Source organism: Denticeps clupeoides, chromosome 14 (assembly GCF_900700375.1).
Source record: "Denticeps clupeoides chromosome 14, fDenClu1.1, whole genome shotgun sequence".
Lineage (NCBI taxonomy): Eukaryota > Metazoa > Chordata > Actinopteri > Clupeiformes > Denticipitidae > Denticeps > Denticeps clupeoides.
The window spans coordinates 17,057,845-17,072,779 of record NC_041720.1 but is presented as its reverse complement, the minus strand read 5'-3'; the positions used below and the strand labels follow the sequence as shown (position 1 = coordinate 17,072,779).

Here is a 14,935-nt window from a genome sequence, read left to right as displayed (position 1 = left end):
AAGGACTGAACCAGTATCTGGGTGGCCTGTGTTGACAGATAAGGACAGATTTGTCTGATATTGTAGAGAAGGAATCTACAGGAGTTGGAAAGATTTCTGATGTGAGTCGAGAAGGAGAGTTGGTTGTCTACATGGCCTTCTTGGACTCCATGGAACTTATTGAAGAGAACAGGAGCCCCAATGTTGAAGTGTACAGGGAACATTTACAGCATTTATCAGAAACCCACACATACAGATCAGTACTTGTTGTTTGACCCCCAGCACCCTCTGGAACACAAACTGGAAGTAAACAGAACCATATACCACCGGGCAGAAAAGATTCCCACAAGAACATAGGGATTCCCACTCAGAACATGTGGCTATCCTAACTGGGGCTTTCTGAAATTTAGGAGAAGATCTAATAAGAGCACTGCTACAACTGACAGGGACAAAAGTGTTGTCATTCCTTATGTTGAAGGGGTGTCTGAAAAGTTCATGAGAATTTTCAACAAACAACATTTCTGTTCATTTCAAACCAGGCAATACACTGAGACAAAAACTGGTCTGTTCCAAGGACAAAACACCCAGACACAAACAGAGCAATGTATTATCTGCAGTCCAATGCAGTGAGGAATGTACAGATCTGTAAATAGGAGTTCCATAAACGCATGGCTCAACACAGAAGAGCCAGCTCATTAGGACAGGACTCAGCAGTCCACTTACATCTGAAAGACAAAGGCCTATGGTTTGAAGACAACGAAGTTAGAATTTTGGACTGGTAAGCTAATTGGTTCAAACGAGGTGTGAGAGAAGCAGTTTGATTGAACGACCCATGTTAAACAGAGGAGGTGCCCTTACAATGCAGTTATTTCAACTGTACCCAGGCGGTTTCACAGTCGTTCACACTCATGGTCACATTAACCTACATGAAAAGCCATAGAGAAGGACAACCCACAGGTGACCACCAATTACCAGAGGGTTTATAAACCTGCTACTTCTACCAGACATTGTCAAGGATCCATATTAAGTCCAGATGCCACTGAAATAACCTTTTTGAAATCTTCTTCTTCCATCAGCAGTTTCCATTTGGGATCGCCACAGTAGATGAACCAGTCTGGGTGTCTGAACAATTGATTTGGCAAAGGTTTTGGGACCAACACCAATTCCTGTCATGTGCACCCCCAGTGCCTAGGTTCAAAATGTAACCATGAAAATATGTACATCCAAAAAACAAAGAAAAAATAAATATAGATATATATAATTAAATATATAAATACATTTTAAAAATACATTTAGAGTATACATTGTATAAATGTATAAGTTTTGTAATGAGCTTTTTAGACCTCATTTCAAACTTTTATTGACTGACCACAGACGATAGATGTATACCATAATTTATTTTTTTATGTTTAGCATGTTTAGACAAACTTTGTATGTCTAAAATATGTAGAAGATATAAATTTTACAATTTTCAGACAATCAATGAGACAACTTTTATTAAAATTTGAATATATTGCAGTGTCATGGCCAACGCGCCTCCAGCACGCCAGAGGGCGCCAGACCAGCCTGGGAGACAACAACCCGGAAGAGGAAATGGAAGCAGGCAGCGGCAGGTATAAAAGTGACCCTGAGGAGACACGCCCGCACTTTGAATGAGATTACTCACCAGAGGCGCTAGCTCTCTCACCCACGCCCAAAATACTTTAATCCATGAAATACGACCTTCGACTTTGAGAATTGCCTGACCCCCTTGAAACTACTAAAGAACCCTGACTCGAACTTCCTGGCCACGACCTCTGCCTGCTCCTGACATTGAGCCTGCCTGATCCTTCGGGTAAGACGTGAATCCACTCTCCCCTATCTTCCTCCCGACCAGTACATCCTCCCGTCCAGTCCACGCTCCCGGACCATCCTGAAACCTGCTGTCTTCCGGTTGTCCACTGCCCCAGTACTTCCCACAGATCCCGAACTGACTCCCCGCTGCGCAGCAGCACATCCACTGCTTCCTTCCCGTCCTCATTCCCCACAGGTCTCTCTCTCACCGACCAAACGCCTCCGGTCCTCCTCCCCAGCACGTCCAGTGTCCTCTCCCGGTACGACGGCTTGTCCCCAAGCCCACAGTCTGCAAGTGCGTCACTGGATTCCCCTTGTGACATGCAGCTTATTCCGCATTTAACTTGATTGTTTTAATGTCTAATGAATTTCCATTATACTAATTTGTTTTTTCAAACACATCCATTGGGTCAATGCAGCCTGCTCTCAAATGCAACTGCATGGATTATGAATGCAACACCAACACTAATGTGGGAAAAATAAACACTTTATTGAACCAGGCCTTTAAATGGGTGACATGGGTGTCATTGCAGTCATAAACACACCATAAAAGATTAGTGGAGCCTATTTCAGGTTTTATTTAGCTTATTAGCTTCTCTGTAGTTTGAGTGTGCAGATTTAACCACAGTAAACTCCTCAGAATTGCTGACGTTTCTACATAACTGATGTTTTAGGCTTCATTTGTTTGTCAAAAAAAGTCCAAATTTAGCAAACAAGACAAAATATTACGTTGTATAACTCATCCAGGGCATGGCACCAGCCCAATGCAGATAACGCCATTATGGTAGATTACTACATTTGGTTTATTTTCATAGCAGAGCAGACAGGAAGGATGCAAGTGCACAACTCCAGGGAAAAAGAAACATGCAGGAACATCTATAACTATCAGGTGATAACAATCAAGTACAGGTACAAGAATCAGGTACATGAAAGAACATGGAACATTGGGAAAATCGGGCCAAGAGTGACAGATAACGTTTGGATCATGACACCAACTTAAAATAATGAACATAAAATAATACACAGTTTTTTTCTATGCAAGGCTAGTTTTTACTTTTTTTTATCCTAAACAGTCAATACAATTCATATTTTTTTGTTATCAGCAATTATATCATTATGTGTTATGCATTTTAGTGCAAGCCAAAATATTAGTGATGACAGCTTTCATTAGTGATGACAAAAATTTCTATATTCTGTAATGTATTTGAAACAGAAATCTGTTGTACTTGCTGCACAATTTACAAAAAGATTATTATACATTATACTGTAGTTTAGTTTCTGCTTGTATTTCTTATGAGGAAGCCAGTATTGCCTCCCAGAGTTGCCGTCTACCATAGCAGATCTCCCTTTCAAGCAGTTCTTCTCAATTATTTAATGTTACACCCCCATAGGAAGAAGTAAAGAAAAAAATTGGTTTAAATATTAAAATATTTAAAATCTAAGATAAAAACCTATGTATGCAGTCAAGCTTATAGCAAAACTCCTCCCCCACCATTACAACTTACTAAAATAATAACATACTAAAGCAGCCTTTTCTTTTCCTTTAACCCTTCTCACCTGGAGAGCTGGTGCAGAGTGATCACCTGGCATCTGCTGATAACCGCCTAGAAATCTAATATACTACCTCAATGAACTTCCACAACATTCTACAAAACTGCAATGCAATAATCTTTCTATGGCCGCATTTCCTGAATGTTTCTCACTCTTCACTAGGACTGTGGCATGAAAAGCCCAGATTAATCCAGTATTGACAGGAGGAGGAAATTCTTAGCCTTGACTCCTCTCAAGGTTTTTTCCTATTTCTCTGTTCAGGGAGTCTTTTGTTTGTTAATGACCAAAAATGAGCTTCAAATACCTGTTTGCTGCTCGTCAGATGACAGAAATGTTCCTTAATGAGTCTCTGACCTAATTTATCCATCGTCATGATGCATGGGTGAGGGATTGTGGATGCGCTGAAACTTGACATTTTGAATTGAAATGGTATTTATTAAACAGAAAGGAAAATAGCACGATGGCCAAAAGTAACAGAAAACAAACTAAAAAAAACAACAACATTGCTAAGTAGATTTCCCTATTTAATTACAGTCGCCTGGCAAACCAAATAACAAACCTGTCTGAGATTTATCAGGGTTATCTAAGACGACAAAAAAAGAGCAAAAACTTTAATTGAACAATTTAAAACCAGATGTTTATTTAACTGAATAATAATTTGAACACATTGAATCAAGGTCACATTCTTCAACATTATTTAATTTTAGTCCTGAAAATAAACCTTGAATTAATCCTAAAAGTATTAAGACACATTATAAACACAAATGTGGGGATTAAAGAAAATTATCTGCAACTTTAGTCATCTAATAAGGAGTGGGGAAACTGGAATCACCTTGATTACTCTCTCGTCTTTGTGGAGTAAAGCCTTCCTGTCTGAATTCCCCCATATTTGGGACAAGATGGAGATGTCACTGTCAGACAAGAGGCATCTGGAGGAATCCTCTCCAAACAAGGTCTTCCTGCAGTGGGGCAGTGGTGGCCTAACAGTTAAGGAAGCGGCCCCGTAATCAGAAGGTTGCCGGTTCGAATCCCGATCCGCCAAGGCGCCACTGAGGTGCCACTGAGCAAAGTACCGTCCCCACACACTGCTCCCCGGGCGCCGGTCATGGCTGCCCACTGCTCACTCAGGGTGATGAGTTAAATGCAGAGGACAAATTTCGCTGTGCTGCTGTGTATCACATGTGACAATCACTTCACTTTATATTATTGCATCTCACAATTGCCTGTCAGACTCCCACAAACAACTCAGTTCACTGCATGGTTTGGATGAAGAGAAAGGTGTTAAAAAGAAATAGATATTATAAAGTGTCAGATGGACCTGTGGAATGAAGTTTTTGCACAATTTGGCAGTGAGGGCATGAATCTTTCGGTACCCATTTCCAGATGGTAGGTAGGTGAAGAATGCATGTGAGTGGTGTGTAGAGTCCTTCACAAAGCTGGTGGTAACCTGATGCAGTGTGAGTTGTAAATATCCGTTATGGAGAGAAGAGAGAGGGATCTTCTCATCTACCCTCACTAACCGCTGTAGGGGTCCAATACAGTGCAGATCCCAAACCAGAAAGAGATGCAGCTGGGTGGTGGTAGATGGGCTTTCCTCAGCATCTGCAGGAAGTAGAGACGCTGCTGGGCTTTCTTGGCTGTTGAGCTATTGAGCTATATAGCAGCCGTTGCAGTGTCAGGGTGCTTCTCCACCAGCTGCAGAGGTGCAGGTGGTCATGAGAACTTATTTTGCAAGAGATTCCAGTTGAGATTCCAGGAGAGATGATCACCGAGGAACTTTGTGTTCTTGACAATCACAAGAACACAAGATCCGTTGATGTTCAGTGGAGAGTGGTCCCTCCATTCTCTTCTGATGTCAACAATCTGATGTCTTACACCAGACCATCAGTCGTATGCTGACTCATCGTTCTTGCTGATGAGACCCATAATGGTTGTGTCATCTGTGAACTTGATGAGGTTGAAGCTGTGCATCGTTGCACAGTCGTGGGTCAGCAGGGTGAACAGCATCCTGATGAGCTCTAGTGCTCAGTGTGGTGGTGTTGGAGATGCTGTTCCCGATCCAAGATCCAAGTGTTCAGGTCCAGCAGGCTTAGCTTCTCAACCAGGTGCTGAGGAATGTGTTGATTGCTGAACTGAGTCTATCAACAGCAATCGTGCGTATGTGTCTTTATTGTCCAGGTGGGTGAAGGTCAGGTGCAGGGTGGCGATGGCATTGTGTGGAGCGATAGGCAAATTTCAGTGGGTCCAGGGTAGAGGGCAGCAGGATTTTTATATGTTTAATGACCAGCCTCTGAAGCACTTCATCACTTACATTTACGGCATTTATCAGATGCCTTTATCCAAAGTGATTTAGTTACAGGGACGGTCCCCCTGGAGACACTCAGTGATGTTAAAGATGTCGATGAGAACTTCTGTCAGCCGGTCTGCACATTTTCCATGGATGTTGCCTGGTCCAGCAGCCTTTAGTGAGTTAACTATGCTCAGTTTTTCTCACATCGCAGTCACGTTGTTTGATTATTTATCATTATTTAAACAAAATAATCATAACAATTCAAGAGAAGCAAAAACTACATTTAGCACTTCAACGTGGTTACACAAGTTGCACGTTTGCAATCCCCCAAGTAACCCTGCATGCAGATCATACATTTAAGCTGTCAACGAAACTCCTAGGAGTATTAATGATGTCTATATAGCCTTCAATGCAAATAGAACAACTAAACAAACTAATAAAGCTTGAGAAAACTTGAAGTCTTGAGAACATGGGGTGAATAAAATCATCCAAGAATCAAGACTAAGAAATTCCACTCAAAACATTAAATACAAAACCTGAAAGCAAAAAGGGAAAAAACATAAAAAAATATTTCTGAAGGTGTTGAGAGAAAGAAATAAAAAGAGTATAAATAATAAGAAGGATGAGAAAAGAGACCATGTGGTGTAAACATTGTCTCAGTTTATATGTGGAGATATTTTTCCCTGTCCTTCTCAGCTATCATTTTTTCTCTCAAAATTCTTCTGCAAATTCTCTTACTGCATGAACTTAACGACACAAATTGCTTTTCTTATGTGAGCTATTAATTAGAGTAAATAAGAATGAAAAAAAAGAGCATACAGCAATGAGAGCTGTGGCTGGCTGGAATGGTCGAGAACCCAGCAGGCTGCTTCATGTTGAAAATGGGGAACAAAACGGCGTAAGTGGTGTCATTAACCCGCTGTGTGGAGGTGCGTTTGATGGCCCCCCCCATGGCAGAACAAGGCCTGTGTTTAAGTGTGAACCTCTTGAAGTAACTATAGCTGAACTGAAATAGAGAGAGATAAATGTGAGGTTTGGTAATCACATGTAATTGTTATCTGTTTTTATGTGTCTGCATAATGTAATATGTCATAATCTATTTTATCAGTCTATTTTACTATTTATTTATTTATCTGTAAACAAAATACAGGCGTCAGGATTGACAGCACCTGGGGACTCATCAGGACGGAAGCTTAAAAGGCCCTGTGGAGCAACTGGGCGGGGCTGCGACATTGTTTGTGAACTGGCATCTTTTGTGGACTGTGCAATGTGTTGTTTGTAATCGCCCCACGCCTGCGGTTCAGTTCTCACCGTGTTTATTTGTATTTATTAATAAATCCTTATTCGCAGAATGTCCCATCTCAGCGCTTCCTTCCAACGGCAACTCGGGGGAACAGAAACAGGGAGACAACAGGTATGAAGAAACTTTTTCATTTTCAGGTGTGATGCCAAGTTACAGAAAATAAAAAGCAGGCCGCAAATTTCACTAATAGTTTTATTTGTTTTATATATCACTAGATTTACTAAGGCTGCGCAAATTTGTGTTAACTCCCTGGACCTCACACCTCCTGGCATCCTGCTGAGCTCAGTGGCACCTTGGCGGATCGGGATTCGAACCGGCAACCTTCTGATTACGGGGCTGCTTCCTTAATCTCTAGGCCACCACTGCCCCAGATTTATGTAAATTAGCTTGTGAGGGAGGAGTGGAAAATTTAAAGTAGTGCTGCACGATTAACCTAATCGCAATCGCAATCGCGATGTCAGTCTGTGCGATTACATGAACGCAGAAAGCTGCGATTTAAATGTGATGTGTTTGGTCACATGACTTTTGATTCGGTTCAATGGAGACCTCAGATTCGTGACTCATATAGACACACGTTGCCGCCATATTGCGACAGGCTGTGCTGTGGAGTGACGCATATACATGTCTATGGAGAGAACTGCATAAAAATGCCTCACTCTTGTGCTGCACAAACCGCTGTACGCTCCAAACCAGATCCAGGGGATTACATTTCAGGTAAGGCTGGCCAATTGTTTTGAATATATTTGGCCATTATAAAATCCCGTTTTATAAGTCTTAATCTTAGCTAAGCTAGCGAAGCTATGCATTCCTGTGTTCAAGTCAGCCTCCAAGCAACGTTTTGGCTAAACATAGGCATTAACTATTTAGACTGTTCTTAGCTGTTTAGTTAACTTTTCTCAAACTTTTGAAGGTTTCCTAAAGAAATTCACCTCAGTTTACAAATCTTAACCTTAGCTAAGATAGCAAAGCTATGTATCCCTGTGTTCAAGTCAGCCTCCAAACAACGTTTTGGTTAAACGTAAGAACTATAATACGGGATTTTATAGTGGCCAAATATAATCAAAACAGTTGTTTAGCCTTACCAGGGTTTGTTGTTCAACAGTAATGTTTTTTTAAAGTAAAGAATTTATTTAATTTTGTAGAATATTGTGTTTTGAAAGCACTGTGCATTTCAAGTTGTTATAAGTAGTTTGTATGTTTCACTTTTAAATTAAACATTTCACTATTAGTAATTTGTATGCGACTTTTCATTGATATACAAGCAAGTGCCCTTTATCATATTGCAATATTGATCTCAATAATTGCAATATGTCTTTTCCCCAAATCGTGCAGCCCTAATTTAAAGTCTGCACAAGGTGCAAATTGATATATGCCGTCCCTTTGCACTGGCCACATGAGACTTTTTGAAAACCACCAATCCTGTTTTTGCATTGTGTTATACAAGTTGGTGCCAAAACCCTTGTTTCATTATGTAAAAAATAAGAAGGATTACTTATGAAGTGGAGTTATGAAATAATTCCACTAATGAAATTTACAGCATTTATCAGACGCCCTTATCCAGAGCAACTTACAATCAGTAGTTACAGGGACAGTCACCCTGGAGCAATTTAGGGTCAAGTGTCTTGGTAGTAAGTGGGATTAGAACCTGGGACTTCTAGTTCATAGGCGAGTGTCTAACCCACTAGGCCACTACCACCCACTGGACTGGCTTACTAGCAGCCATTGCAGTGTCAGGGTGCTTCTCCACCAGCTGCAAAGGTGCAGGTGGTCATGAGAACTTATTTTGCAAGAGTTGACTGCAATTCTCTCCAAACTGTTAGATATGGGTGGTAGTAGCCTAGTGGGTAACACACTTGTCTATGAACCAGAAGACCCAGGTTCAAATCCCACTAACTACCATTATGCAAGACATTTAATCCTAAATTGCTCTAGGGGGAGACTGTCCCTGCAAATACTCATTGTAAGTCGCTCTGGATAAGGGCGTCTGATAAATGCTGTAAATATGAAGCTGGCCTAGGTGCCAAATACTATGTCATTAGGACCTTGGAGCGCCCACACTCACACATCTCCTTCAGTATAAATCTTGCCCCTCTGTGGCATAGTGATTCTATGTTCCTCCATACATTCAAGTCAAAGCACACCTTTATTTAAATAACAGCAGTGATGTGAAACCAGAATTAATTAATGCCATCTTCAATCAGTGGTGATGAGCACAAATTAGTGGTGTGGTTTGGCAGGTCAACGTTTTCAAAGCATGTGAACATTAGCAATAAACCGTATTATATATTTCTGAGCCTTTGTGGCCTGTGCGAACTCTGACTTTTATAAGGAGAACTCCATGTGAACTTGAATTAAGCTCACACAACACACCTGCAGGTGTGCAGTGAATGCAAAGAAACTCTGTAGAGGCTGTGGCCGAAGGCCCAGGAGTTGTGGGAGAAGAAAGATAAGACTAGCAGGACTCAGCAAGGCCTAATATGTGGGGAAATAAATGATTGGGAAGCCCTGGGAATGCCCAACTGTTACAGCTGGGTGAACAATACTTGACTGTGGACAGTTTGAGATAACTGACCATTGCCAATTCAAAAGATAATGGCTGGGTATCTCGAATTGGGCAGCTGCATTTGCATCAAGAAAACAAATTATGATGACAGCTGGGCAATTAGATTCACTGAGCACACACAATTAAACAGTTGTTCCATTGGGTCAGACTTCGTATTTGAAACATGCACAGATATATAAGATATTTGTTGGGTACATATATAACGAGCACTACATATATTCATGTGGTATTTCTGAGCATCATTATAAAATGTATAGACAGTAGTTATTGAAATGTATTACAAAATTACCATTGTTATACACCTTGGAGCATCTAAACACACAGAAACCGATGATGTACTACATGACCTTCAGGCACACAAATGGGTGCTTCCACTCTTTATCACACTTAGTTGACTTACATGGATCCTGGGAGTGAATATACAGTGCATACATACCGCATGTCTTTTACACATTTTGTTTTGTTACGGCCTTATTTCAAAATTGATTTCATGGATTTCTTTCCTCAGAATTCTACACACAACACCCCATGATGTGAAAAATGTTTACTTGAGGTTTTGCATGATACTGCCACCATCATGGGGTGTTGTGTGTAGAATTCTGAGGAAAGAAATCCATGAAATCAATTTTGAAATAAGGCCGTAACAAAACAAAATGTGTATGGATGGTATTGACCTGGCGATGAACGCCTGGCATTCACACCAAAGAGATCAATCTTTGTGTCATCAGGCCAGAGAATTTTCTTTCTCATGGTGTGAGAGTCCTTGAGGTGCCTTTTGGCAAACTCTTGGTGGGCTAACATGGTGCTACCAAACCTGTTAAAACACAATGACACAGATCCAACATTCTGATAAGGTAAAAAAACAGGTCAAACTCAGCAGTAATCTTCTAATAAAAAACAGATAGTGAGCAGCCAGCAGGTTTGCTAATTAGCAACGAGGAAAAAAATGGCGTAGTCTTAAACACTAGTCTGAACTTAATCAGAGTTGCTACATCTTGACTCCAAGGTGATCCTGACACAAATCTGGAACCATTTTAAATATGCTATTGTTCTCCTTAGAGTCATTTGAGAGATGAGATGAATGTCAGATGAAAAACTTTGTACTTCAGTCGCCATTAACGAAATAGGGGGTTCATTTATAGCTTAAATGTGGCTGTGTGAAGTCACACAAAAGTCACACAAAATTGCACAAAAAGTGATGCCACATGTTTCGTTGCCAATGGTGGTTATAGTGACTGAGGCATTTAAGCATATTATGCAGATGTTAAACAATATAGTCAACTGTGATGTTCAGTAGTTCTCAGGTGTTCTCAGCATATTATGCTGAGTTTGAACCCCATGTGCGGTCTGTTTTTTGGGAAAAATGATTCAGATAGGAATGACTTCAACAGTAAAATATATGAGTACATCCGGCAACAGAATGAACTTTATGCATGTGTATAGCACTGCTGGACTGTGCAATACAAAAAATGCTTTATTAAACAAAGAAAAAAAATTGTGGACAATGCAAGCATGAATCATTCTAAGCAAGCGCTCTAGCAATTGAGCCAATTGCCTTACAATAATGAAACAAAAGCAGTTTTGGGAAAACTACATGCAGGGATTAACCAAACTCTTGCATTTTGAGGTAAGACTCTTGGACATAGAAGCTGTTAATCAATCGTCCAATGGAGAATGCAGTCAACGATCCCACTACCTCTCGCATGCTAAGCGAAACTCTAACATTTGAGCTAATTCCCCTGTGATAAGAAAGCCGGCAAGAAATTTTGGGAAGACTATAAACAGGGATTAAACGGACTCATGCATTGGTTTTTGGCATGTCGAAAAAAGCCAAGGTGCCTTTTTTTCACATTCGGCACCATCAAGAAAAAACCTTACAGGGAATTTGAGTAAGGGCACCTTATGAGGGCGTAAACAGTTGGGGCTCACATCCAAAAGGCAAAGGGATTGAACATGTTTCATTGCCAATGGTGGTTATAGTGACGGGAAAATTAGATATAAGACACAGATATTATCCATTGTATTCAAGGGAATGTTCTGTGCCCGGCTAGCTCAGTCGGTAGAGCATGAGACTCTTAATCTTAGGGTCGTGGGTTCGAGCCCCACGTTGGGCGTCTGTTTTGGGAAAAAATGTTCCAATTAGGGATGCCTTCATTCGGAAAACATTTGAGTACATCCAGCAACAGATTGTACTTTTTTCCTGTATGTAGCACTGCTGTGCTGCGTTGTATAAAGATGCTTAATTAAAGAAAAATAATCAAAATATGAAACATGGAGAACGCAGGCATTGATCCCCGTTATTTCTCGCACAGTAAGCAAGCGCTCTAGTATTTCAGCTAAGTGCCTTATGATAACCAAGGGGAAAAACAGTTTCGGGAAAACTACATGCAGGGATTAAACAAACTTTTGCATTTTGTGCCAAGACTCTTGGACACAGAAGCTGTTAATCAATCGTCCAAAACCGTCAAAGCCTTTAACTTAACAAGGCCATTTAGCTCAGCTGGTTAGAGCGTGGTGATAATAATGCCAAGGTCACGAGTTCGACCCCCGTACTGGCCACAACTTATTTAATGTGTTTTGACAGGACTTACGCATTAGAGACAAGGCAACTGCTATTCCTGATTGAAGGATTTGCTTGCATCCAGGATTTTTACATCGTGCAGATGACAGGCTTTGGACATGCTAGCTCTGATGTGCTATGTATTATTCAAATGCTTCACTAAGAAAAACTAATCAAAGATAAAAAGGAACCGTGGAGAATGCGGGCATCAATCCTGCTACCTCTCGCATGTTAAGCGTGCACTCTACAATTTGAGCTAATTCCCTTTGTGACAACAAAACAGGCAAAAAATTTTGGGAAGACTATAAACAGGGATCAAACAGAGTCATGCATTGGATTTTGGCATGTCGAAAAAAGCCAAGGTGCCTTTTTTTTTACATTCGGCACATCAAGAAAAAAACCTTACAGGGAATTTGAGTAAGGGCACCTTATGAGGGCGTAAACAGTTGGGGCTCACATCCAAAAGGCAAAGGGATTGAACAGGTTTCATTGCCAATGGTGGTTATAGTGACAGGAAAATTAGATATAAGACACAGATATTATCCATTGTTTTCGGATTTGTTCAATAATAAGGGAGCGTTTTGTGCCCGGCTAGCTGAATCGGTAGAGCATGAGACTCTTAATCTAAGGGTCGTGGGTTCGAGCCCCACATTGGGTGTCTGTTTTGGGAAAAAATGTTCCAATTAGGGATGCCTTCATTCGGAAAACATTTGAGTACATCCAGCAACAGATTGTACTTTTTTCGTGTATGTAGCACTGCTGTGCTGCGTTGTATAAAGGTGCTTAATTAAAGAAAAATAATCAAAATATGGAACATGGAGAACGCAGGCATTGATCCCCGTTATTTCTCGCACAGTAAGCAAGCGCTCTAGTATTTCAGCTAATTGCCTTATGATAACGAAGGGGAAAAACAGTTTCGGGAAAACTACATGCAGGGATTAAACAAAGTCTTGCATTTTGTGCCAAGACTCTTGGACACAGAAGCTGTTAATCAATCGTCCAAAAGCGTCAAAGCCTTAATCTTAACAAGGCCGGTTAGCTCAGCTGGTTAGAGCGTGGTGCTAATAACGCCAAGGTCGCGGGTTCGACCCCCGTACTGGCCACAACTCATTTAATGTGTTTTGACAGGACTTACGCATTAGAGACAAGGCAACTGCTATTCCTGATTGACGGATTTGCTTGCGTCCAGGATTTTTACATCGTGCAGATGACAGGCTTTGGACATGCTAGCTCTGATGTGCTATGTATTAATCAAATGCTTCACTAAGAAAAACTAATCAAAGATAAAAAGGAACCGTGGAGAATGCGGGCATCGATCCCGCTACCTCTCGCATGCTAAGCGAGCGCTCTACCATTTGAGCTAATTCCCCTGTGACAAGAAACCATGCAAGAAATTTTGGGAAGACTATAAACAGGGATCAAACGGACTCATGCATTGGATTTTGGCATGTCGAAAAAAGCCAAGGTGCCTTTTTTTTACATTCGGCACCATCAAGAAAAAAACCTTACAGGGAATTTGAGTAAGGGCACCTTTTGAGGGCGTAAACAGTTGGGGCTCACATACAAAAGGCAAAGGGATTGAACATGTTTCATTGCCAATGGTGGTTATAGTGACGGCAAAATTAGATATAAGACACAGATATTATCCATTGTATTGAAGGGAATGTTCTGTGCCCGGCTAGCTCAGTCGGTAGAGCATGAGACTCTTAATCTCAGGGTCGTGGGTTCGAGCCCCACGTTGGGCGTCTGTTTTGGGAAAAAATTTTCCAATTAGGGATGCCTTCATTCGGAAAACATTTGAGTACATCCAGCAACAGATTGTACTTTTTTCGTGTATGTAGCACTGCTGTGCTGCGTTGTATAAAGGTGCTTAAATTAAAGAAAAATAATCAAAATATGAAACATGGAGAATGCAGGCAATGATCCCCGTTATTTCTCGCACAGTAAGCAAGCGCTCTAGTATTTCAGCTAATTGCCTTATGACAACGAAGGGGAAAAACAGTTTCGGGAAAACTACATGCAGGGATTAAACAAAGTCTTGCATTTTGTGCCAAGACTCTTGGACACAGAAGCTGTTAATCAATCGTCCAAAAGCGTCAAAGCTATAATCTTATCAAGGCCGGTTAGCTCAGCTGGTTAGAGCGTGGTGCTAATAACGCCAAGGTCGCGGGTTCGACCCCCGTACTGGCCACAACTCATTTAATGTGTTTTGACAGGACTTACGCATTAGAGACAAGGCAACTGCTATTCCTGATTGACGGATTTGCTTGCGTCCAGGATTTTTACATTGTGCAGATGAGAGGCTTTGGACATGCTGGCTCTGATGTGCTATGTATTAATCAAATGCTTCACTAAGAAAAACTAATCAAAGATAAAAAGGAACCGTGGAGAATGCGGGCATCGATCCCGCTACCTCTCGCATGCTAAGCGAGCGCTCTACCATTTGAGCTAATTCCCCTGTGACAAGAAAACATGCAAGAAATTTTGGGAAGACTATAAACAGGGATCAAACAGACTCATGCATTGGATTTTGGCATGTCGAAAAAAGCCAAGGTGCCTTTTTTTTTTACATTCGGCACCATCAAGACCACCATCAAGATCCCAAGACCAAGATGGCGGCGCGTACACATCGCGAGGCTCAGCGTCTCTCCAGTTTCTGCAGTTTTGCGGTAATTTTCTTGCTCATGTCGGGGCTGTTCGTGCAGAACAGTAGTGCCTCAACATCGTACTCCCGACAAGAGCTTTTGGATATTGGTTCTCGTAATTTTAACAGTTTTATCAGCAATCTTGAACTCATCCCTGAGATCGGCAGAACACCCGAGGCGGCGCACCCTACCAGACCGGGCGGAAGTGCTC

At 41.3% G+C, this 14,935-nt stretch overlaps 6 non-coding genes across 6 annotated transcripts; 4 read left to right on the top strand and 2 right to left on the bottom strand.

Moving 5' to 3' along the window:
* The first annotated feature begins 11,560 nt into the window (after nt 1-11,560).
* On the top strand, nt 11,561-11,633 carry trnak-cuu (transfer RNA lysine (anticodon CUU)). The gene has a single exon. It is a non-coding gene; the product is annotated as a tRNA-Lys (tRNA).
* A 1,475-nt stretch (nt 11,634-13,108) lies between these two features.
* On the top strand, nt 13,109-13,182 carry trnai-aau (transfer RNA isoleucine (anticodon AAU)). Its single transcript has one exon. It is a non-coding gene; the product is annotated as a tRNA-Ile (tRNA).
* Nucleotides 13,183-13,376: 194 nt separating this feature from the next.
* Nucleotides 13,377-13,449, bottom strand: trnaa-agc (transfer RNA alanine (anticodon AGC)). The gene has a single exon. It is a non-coding gene; the product is annotated as a tRNA-Ala (tRNA).
* Nucleotides 13,450-13,751: 302 nt separating this feature from the next.
* Nucleotides 13,752-13,824, top strand: trnak-cuu (transfer RNA lysine (anticodon CUU)). Its single transcript has one exon. It is a non-coding gene; the product is annotated as a tRNA-Lys (tRNA).
* Nucleotides 13,825-14,196: 372 nt separating this feature from the next.
* trnai-aau (transfer RNA isoleucine (anticodon AAU)) lies at nt 14,197-14,270 on the top strand. Its single transcript has one exon. It is a non-coding gene; the product is annotated as a tRNA-Ile (tRNA).
* A 194-nt stretch (nt 14,271-14,464) lies between these two features.
* On the bottom strand, nt 14,465-14,537 carry trnaa-agc (transfer RNA alanine (anticodon AGC)). The gene has a single exon. It is a non-coding gene; the product is annotated as a tRNA-Ala (tRNA).
* Nucleotides 14,538-14,935: the final 398 nt, after the last annotated feature.